At 44.5% G+C, this 9372-nt stretch overlaps 1 protein-coding gene across 1 annotated transcript in view; it reads right to left on the bottom strand.

The window, feature by feature from the left end:
- Positions 1–9372, bottom strand: part of tafa4b (TAFA chemokine like family member 4b) — a gene marked incomplete at both ends in the record, with an annotated part of 98864 nt that overhangs the window by 846 nt on the left and 88646 nt on the right. The gene's annotated exons all lie outside the window — the stretch shown is intronic.

Genomic DNA, 9372 nt, shown 5'->3' with positions numbered 1-9372 from the left:
TCCTTCTTTGATATCCAAATATACAGTGAGAAAAAAACCTAATTATTATTATTATTATTATCAACACCCCCCTATTACCAATCGGTGTCTGTTTCTCGACAGGGGCCATTAAATCATCGCCGCAACAAACTTGCGTAACTCGAACAAAGTGAGCCCATTTGTGTGTAGCGATTGTAAAAAGTTGTAAATATCAGCGGCGGTGGAACTAATGGTTTTTCGCTTCTCTTTGATCCTGGGCTGTTCTGTCTCATCGCTCCGCTCCGTACCTCAACCTGCCAGGGAGAATTTATGAGGACGCTGCTTCCTCCACCCCTTCTACCAGACAGGAGACATTTCTCAAGAAAACAAACCATTAATTTGGCAAATAAGGGAAGAAAAGCACATTAATTATGAATAATGCATGTGCACTTTTAGTTCGCCCCGGTGTCGTCGTATTGGCGTAAACACACCGGAATGCTTGCAAACGCGCTTTCTGTATTTAGCACCATATTGGCTGCAGCAATGCCTGCCATTCAGTCAGATACAGTATACAGTATGCCCTGGTTTCTCTAGTTTTTTTCCGTGTTTTCCTCATGTCAGCCAGTCTGCTGTTACTGTACGTTTGACTGTGAGAGAGTGTGACAGTAAAGTAAATCCCATTTCCACGAATCAGAAACAGGCTTTAAATAGCACTCTTTAGTGTATCATATTGTATGAGTGTGTGTGCCACAGGCCACGCTGCGGCATGCTCTAGCTTCAATAGCAAACGGCGGCAGACAATGTGCGAGTCACTCATTATCCCGCTGTGCGTTTCCGTAATCCCATAGCTCAGAAACTGTCTTGTCTTTGCACACTATACATTATGTACCATATGATACATGTGCATTCATTGCCAATGTGTTTGGAGTGTAGGAGCGGTGGTGTAAAGTAACTAAGTACATTTACTCAAGTACTGTACTTAAGTGCAATTTTGAGGTACTTTTACTTAACTGGAGTATTTCCAATTGTCAATACTTTTACTTCTACTCCACTACATCTCAGAGGCAAATATTGTACTTTTACTCCACTACAATTATTTGAAAACTTTAGTTACTAGTTACTTTGCAGATATAAATGATTAAATTATAAAACATACATGAACCACTTTAGCCCTATTTTGTACCTAGGCTATTTGAAAATAGCCGATCTACAAGCTCACAACGCGTCGCATCGCGACGCGTTGTGAGCTTGTAGATCTGCTATTTTCAAACATTTTAGTACTTTTACTTTTGGTACGTTAAGTACATTTTGATACCAATACTTTTGTACTTTTACTCAAGTAAATTTTGAATTCCAGACTTTTGCTTGTAACAGAGTACTTCTACATTGCAGTATTGATATACTTTTACTTAAGTAAAACATTTGAGTACTTTTTCCACCACTGCGTAGGAGCGCTGCTATGGTTTCCGTGCCGCCTGCCCTGTGTTAAATGCATCAATTCATGCGCGTTTGCGTGTCACAACATGAATAGACCAACAAAACATAACTTAGGCAGACACAGTTACAAATTATTACATCGCCTGCTTACTTAGTTATTATCCCCCTTCATGCTGTAGCTGCATCAATCCCATTGGCCGCACTGCCAGTGGCCAGTTGATTTTTTCTTTTCTTTTTTTGTTCCTGTGCTTCTTGTATTCATTAGTCACACCACTACCCTGCCAAACATACATACACACACACACACACACACACACACACACACACACACACACACACACACACACACACACACACACACACACACACACACACACACACACACACACACACACACACACACACACACACACAAACACACGCACACACACACACACACTCAAACCCCACAAGCACTGTTTATTTTATTTTTTTATCAGTAGCGTTCACATTGGCATCGGCGCTGGCGCTGCCAAGACTGCCAGGCTGAGGCGCATGGCTACGGCCATGCTAACGTAGCCCGTTAGCTCTAACAAAGGCTCAGGTCAATGGAGCCTCCAGCGGCTAATTGCTTCGGAGAGATAAGTGGAGTTTGACGACGCAGCAAAGAGCGGCTCGGCGAGAGGAAGCGGCGAGGGAGCAGACATTAATGAATCCCCCAGTCACTCCACCGTCAATATCGGCCTGACGCAGGCATGCCGCAAAATGAATATTAAAGACATTTTTGATTGTTTGCTGCTGTGCTGTGGTGTTTCTGTCATATATTCTATGGGGGGTAAGGGAGCTTGGCTAATGTAATTAATCCACACCATCACCTGAAGGCTAACCAGCTGTGGTAGCCAATAAAGATCACGTGGCCGTGTTGAGCAATTCTAATAGGCCCCCGTAGAATACACAATGAAGAGGCCTGAATACGTACAATATATTATGTGTCTGGAAAGGGGATTAATGATGAGAAATGCCGAGGTGAAAAGTAAGCAGTGAGTGGACTGGACGGTCCCTCTCTGCATACTGATGGGATGAACCCAAACAGGATTAGGAGGCTTTTTGAGGGTATTTATATGCACACTGTAAAATTCAGACTATTCCGACTTAATTCCGAGTGTGCAAAGAAAACCATGGGGGTCATTGTTTACACAGTTAAATTAACACCTTTTGCTGAGAGAAACTTTTTGCTTGGAATATTTGACACTATTGTGTATCAAGGTTTTAAAGGGGTTTAAGCACTTAAGCCCTATAGAGGATGACGAATATGCTATTTGAACTATTTCTGAACATTTATTATATTTTTCGTATTTTCTTTACAACTTTGAACATAATTTTCGCCTATAACGACAATCCCAAAACAAGGACATTGAAAGTGGTAAAGAAAAAACATATTCGGGGCACGGTGGCACAGTCGGTAGCGCTGTATCCTCACAGCTAGAAGGTCCTGGGTTCGATTCCCGCCGGGGACGCTGTGGGCACTGGGGGGGCGTGTTCTCTCCTCTGCGTCATCACTGCCCATACACTAGGTGGGGTTGGCGAAAGGGCCTCTCTCTGTGGAGTTTGCATGTTCTACCCGTGTCTCCTAGGGTAGGTACCCTCACAAAAACATGCAGAAATCCTGTTCTCTATATACTGCCTCCCCCTGGTCAGCCGGGGCGCCTGATGGAGGGGAAATGAACTGGTTGGAATAACGTGTTCCTTCCACGCGCTACGTTTAACCAGGGAAACTCCCTCCTGCCATGGTGATAAGAAGCGGCTTGCTAGCTCTCATGCATCGAAGGAGGCATGAGCTCGGCTCTAGGCTCTCCCTAGGCTGGCAGAGGGAGTGTAGCGCCCAGTATTACTTAGACAATTGGCACTGGGTGAAAAGAGGGGTTACAAAATCGTGGGATAAAAAAGAAACATTTGTATCCCTGAAGGAAACCCAGAGTAGATATTCCTTCTGAAGGAAAAGTTAACTTGGCCAGCCATCTGTCAGTGACAATGCTGATTATGCTGATATGTCAGATTTCTCGCCAATGGTTAATCACCCACTGCAGCCTATTAGATCACCGCCGCCGTCAGGCAGCAGAACTGTGTCTGCGCTCCCCTCCTCCTCCGCCATGGCGAAAGCCGGCGTCATCGCCATCCTCGCGCTTCGTCGGCTCCGCCTCTCACTTGTTTCTCTTGAAGGTTATTGTTCTCATCGAACATGATTATCGCGCCCACACTTTCTGGGTTTGGCTGCGGGCTATAACACAGATTGGGCTTGACAAAAGATGACAGCGATGCCAAAGTTGCAGTGTTTCATCCACCCCCCCCCCCCCCCCCCCACCCCTCCAGGAAGTGATTGTGCATGTGCTGCCATGAGGACTGTGATGGACTATTTGAGGCGCTTGGTTTGACGATGCAAGTGGCCTCTTGGGAGCCACCCAGGCTCAGCATATAAACAATGGGATGCTTAAAATACTCTTCACACACTCCCACTCTCTCACGCACACTATATCTTTACCTCTTTATCTCTCTCTCTCTCCCTCGCCTGTTTGTTCTTCTGTTTAGCTCATCAGTCTTGTGCTTTTCTCTCTCTCTCTCTTTCTATGTCATTAGCATATCATTTTCACCATGCCGTTTGTGGCTCTTTGTGAGCCTTGCTCTACTACTAGTACTCTGTGCTGATAAAAGCCAACCTATCTCTCACACGATCACAAAAAAACAGGTCTGACATTTCCGTGACCAAAATAAAACAAAATCCTGTAATGTAAAACAAAAGTTGTGCCTGTATATTTGTGATAGCTCCTTATCTTCTGTCCCTGGTTATTTCAAGATTGCTTGTTCAGCCTCTTCTAAAAAGAAAAAAACTAAAAACATAAACCGAACAATTTCAGGTCAATTTCTACATTTCCATTCGTTTAACAATTTCATGTTTTTTTTCTTCAAATATTTGTTTGGATTTCGACTGCACCGCAGCAATTTAAATGAATGCAGACAGTGGTGATGGTTCTATACTTGTTTTGGTAGTCTTAAGTGCAGCTTAACATAATATTCTTATCAATAGATTACAGTAGTACTGTAGGTTGGCATTGCTGGGAGTGCTTTGCAGTGGCTTACATAAAATGTGCCTCTTGAATGCCCCAAGGTTCAATGTTAGTTTCAATCCTTTTTCCTTATGCTTACCGTTAACATTATACGCTGGCACAACATCTGCTTCCACTGTTATGCACATGATACACAATTATATCTTCTGGTGAAGCCCAGAAACCCTACAAACTTGTCCTGTTAACGGAGATATTAACGCACATATTAAATACTGGATGTCAAATAATTTGACAAAAGCTAAATTCTCATAATTGGCCCAGATCACTATGCATTCTCAAATTCTGCCAGTCCTTAGTCAAACAATTTCAAGTCTGTTGCCGAACACGTTGGTGTCTTATTTGATCTCAGCCTAAACTTTGAGAACCACGTAAACAATCTTGTTTTAAAATGCTTTTATCATCTCTGTAATATAGCTCAGATGATTAAAGCAACCTCTTGGCTTGTTAAATCAGTGTGTTCTTTTAATCACTTACTAAAACATGTAGGCCAATTATTATTGAATATGTTTGATTTGTTTTATTTCTCACAGCATTTATAATTTGTACGTTACTGCAATTTTGTTGTTGCTTATTTGATTTGATTTCTGCTTTATAAATAGTTCTTATTATATATTATGCAAATTGAAGCTTGAAAAAAATATATTTAATTTATTTTTGCTGTTCTTGAATAACTTTGACCCGAGTGACAGGTTTGTCCTAGTGACAGGTACTCTCCTCTCCACTCCGCAGGACATGGTTGGAGACAAGTGTCGGAAACTGCAGCATCAGACCCCGGCCACAAGGGAGCAGCGCTGGGCAAATTGTCCTCAAATATTGATTTCTGCTGCAGAGATGTAGGACAACAAGAGCAAGGCGCCAGGCTCATCTACTGAACTCCAAACCTCTGGGGGGAGGGAGGGCGGGGTGGGGTACAGGTTGGGTTGGGTTAAGGTGGGGTGGAGAGCGAGAGAGCCAAAGAAAAGACACAGGGCGAGGAAACGAAACGTGATGCTACAACAGCCGCTCTGTGCCCGTGTGACATCTTGACTAATGTTGCACAGTATAAAATCCTCATTGTTAATTTATCTCCGGGAGTGTTTTTAGACTCAGATTCACAGTCAAAATGTGTCAGTGTAACTTTCTCCACCCTCCCGTGCGTGTGCAAGCAGGCCTATACCCGTCCGCGTCACGTTGTGTGAGCTTGGATATCGGCTATATTATTTCCGGGCACTCGACCCCGTCATATGACGAAGTCTAAATCGGGGCTTCTACCCTCCCCGCGCCGGGCAAAATCCTTTACTCTTAAAAAGTGGACCATCGTAGCTGTGGAGCGGGGCGGGCTATGTGTGGAGAAACGGGGCATTGCGGTGTGACTGGCCTGGACTGCAGCAGCAGTACAGCAGCACTGCACCGAGGGCCTAAAAATATTCCGTGTCAGTGGTCCCGGGAGAAGAAGCCCAGCATAGTGCTAGTATCCAGGCCTCTCAGTAATGAGAGAACGGAGCTGCCTGCCACTGGTATAGAAGTGCCCCCACTGTCCCCCATTGTCCCCCCCCCCCCACACCACATAGCTCCCTCCGGCTCAGAGCTCATGCGCCGGAGCCGGAGAGAGAGAGAGAGAGAGAGGCAAGCAACTGGGGCTCCCATAGATTTATCATATCTCACAGAAAGCAGCGTGTCTGAAGGAACGATGGCGGGGGGTGGGGGGGGGTAGTGGTGTTTGTGTGTGTGTGTGTGTGTGTGTGTGTGTGTGTGTGGGGGGGGGGGTTCTGCCTCCACGGGCCTGGCCCCCGGGCACGCTGACCCAACACACTCACATATCAGAGAGACAGACTGAGACAGTTGGAGAAAGACTTGCGGCGGGATGATGTATGTATTGTGCGTGTTTGTGCGTGTTTGTGCGTGTTTGTGCGTGCGTGCGTGCGTGCGTGCGTGCGTGCGTGCGTGCGAGAGAGAGAGAGAGAGAGAGAGAGAGAGAAGAGAGAACGATATTAAAAAAAATGAGTGCATGAGAGCGATGAGCTGTAGCGTGGTTAAGATAGAGTGGAGAGTAGGATGGGGGATTTTAGGTAGTGTATGCTATTGTTTAACACAGAGAGAGAGAGAGAGAGAGAGAGGAGAATGGACAAAGATAATTGAGAGATCCAAAGCCATTTTCTGGGGCCACTGTTCTATTGTAGTCAGCGCAGTAATGATCGAGCCCTGTGGGGGTCGAAGGAAAAAAAACATGTTGGCAAAAGGTTGAACAGCCATTATCTGTGGCAATTATTTCCGTATATATCTCAGTGATGCGGTGGGAGTTTCTGGAGGCAATCAATTGGCAGTGTGAGAGCACAGGAGGACGCTCTCCTAATTAAGGTAAAAAGAGAGAGACCTCTGCGTATGCAACGGTTTTGTATTTACAGTGCCTCCTTTGTTTTCTTTCTCTCATTTTTTTTAAGACAACGGAACTGGAGGAGAGAATGCAACGCTCGATGAGAAAGAACGACAGCAAAAAACACGTCCACCTGTACGACAATGTCGAATCACAGCGTAAAAACACAACGCGTCCTCTGTGTCATAACATTTTATGGGCCTTCTTTTTAACAGTTAACATAAGAGATGTCACAGACAGAATATAATAGATCAAAGATATATAACCTCTGAGGCTGAGCTTAGAAATATGTGTGGGCAGAAATTAGACAGAGGGATCACACTTTGCTAGCTTCATGGTCACAGACTGTATACCAAGCTGTATGTAGGCATGGCTCTATCATTTTGAGCCGGTTCTTAAAGGTTCTATGACATTCATTTTCGCTTTTTTATTTTTTTGTTTTTTTGGGGGGTTTTATGACCTCAATTAGACCCCAAAAAAAATGAGCTTTTTTCTGTGGTCTGGGGTTTTCTGAATAATTAGGCTGAAAAGTATTCTGTGATTGGCCCAGCAGAGGCGATGATTGACAGTCAATATCCCTCAACAGCGACACCTGCAGGCAAAGATTACTTTTTTCATTGCAGTTGAAAAGGCTTTAGAAATCAGAGAAAAAAAATCCTGCCATGGATCACTGGAGTGGATTTTTCAGTTACAACTTTTAATACACGTTTGAAGGACCATGATAAATACTTTTAATGTGTTGTAAAACTGAATGTCATGAAACCTTTAACCGAGAACTACAAAGGAACAATGGGGCAAAGATATATATATATATATATTCCTACTTCAAGAGGCAGACATCTTACAAAATATCCTGCTCGCCTTCGATTTCATGTGACATCCACAGCTAAAGACGAGAGGTATCTAGAAAAACAAAACATTCCCAAAATGGTTTCAACTAGTGCAAATATCTTACATGAATTTTTAATATGTTGTTATGATCCTACGCTTGCAATCCTAATTAGAACTGCAAAATGATCCTGGAAAATGGTCTGTGATGGTGACATGACCCACAAGAGTAATTTGACGGTAATTTCCCATTTGCTACTTATGAGCCGCTATCGTATCACATTCATTTTCCCCCAGATCGTGAAAAGACAGTAATTCCCAAATACAGCAGCAAGCGCTACAGATTGATAACAGGTTTGGCTCGTGTCCAAGAGCGCTGTGAACACAGTTTTTTAGTTTTCCAATCTCACACTCATCCGCAAAGGCTTCTGCTGAAATGACATTTGAAAGACTCAGCCATTTGCTGGAGTTGTCTCAATACACACTATCCATTATTGGCTCTGAGGGAGTCTGTAATTGTGGTCTTTGCGTGAGTGCGTGTGTGTGTGTGTGTGTGTGTGTGTGTGTGTGTGTGTGTGTGTGTGTGTGTGTGTGTGTGCGTGCGTGTGTGCGTGCGTGCGTGCGTGCGTGCGTGCGTGCGTGCGTGCGTGCGTGCGTGCGTGCGTGCGTGCGTGCGTGCGTGCGTGCGTGGATGTGTGTGTGTGTGTGCGTGTGTGCGTGTGCGTGTGCGTGTGCGTGTGCGTGTGCGTGTGCGTGTGTGTGTGTGTGCGTGTGCGTGCGTGTGCATGTGTTCATGTGTGCGGGTGTGTGTGTGTGAGTGTGGGTGTGTGTGTGTGCGTGTGCGTGTGCGTGTGCGTGTGCGTGTATGTGTGTGTGTGTGTGTGTGTGTGTGTGTGTGTGTGTGTGTGCTGCGCGTGTGCGTTTGTGTTGTCCAGATGCATCCTGGGCATCCATCGTTGTTGTAGTCCATCGGTCTTAAAAGGCAGCAATATGCCTTCTGCTCGTCTCCATCCATCCAAGTGCATTAGTAGTCCTTCGGTACATTTTGATCCCGTTGCTTTTCGATGGACAGGCCGACAGATTTCCTTTCATTGATACTTGGACTTGAACTGTGAGATAATGGGTTTGCGTGTCATCCTTCCTTCCTTTCACAGATGGAGTCCCAGTGCAGAGTTTCAGTTTGCCAAACCATGGCTCAGCGACTCTCTTGCTATCGCGTGACCTAGAAAGGAAACGGCAGCACAGAGAAGAGGGGGTGAACCAGTGACACAGAAACATGTAATTACCTGCAGTGACAACGTGGCCCCCGCTTCACACTTGACGTGTATATTTTACACTGTTCTACGCAGTGAAGATCTGGAGTGTTAACCCATTAAGACCCGAGGCCGATTCTAAAAAAAGAATAGGGATGCACCGAATGGGAAATTCTTGGCCGAAACCGAATACCGAATATAGGAAACAGTTGGCCGAATAACCGAATACCAAATGGCCAAATACGATTATTAAAAAAAATATATATATACATATATATTTTAAAATAATAATAATTGTACCATTTCTGTCATGGCTGTGCCTCTGTTGTAGAGCTACATGATCATGGCAAAACTTATAATCACTATGGGTCCATATTGAGATCAGTTAAAAAATATATATATACATTCGATATTCTGTATTCGGCGTTAAAATCTATTCGGC

Source organism: Gymnoscopelus braueri, assembly GCF_963280865.1.
Source record: "Gymnoscopelus braueri genome assembly, chromosome: 3".
NCBI lineage: Eukaryota > Metazoa > Chordata > Actinopteri > Myctophiformes > Myctophidae > Gymnoscopelus > Gymnoscopelus braueri.
Note: the sequence above shows the minus strand (reverse complement) of the source record. Positions and strands in the feature narration are given on the sequence as shown.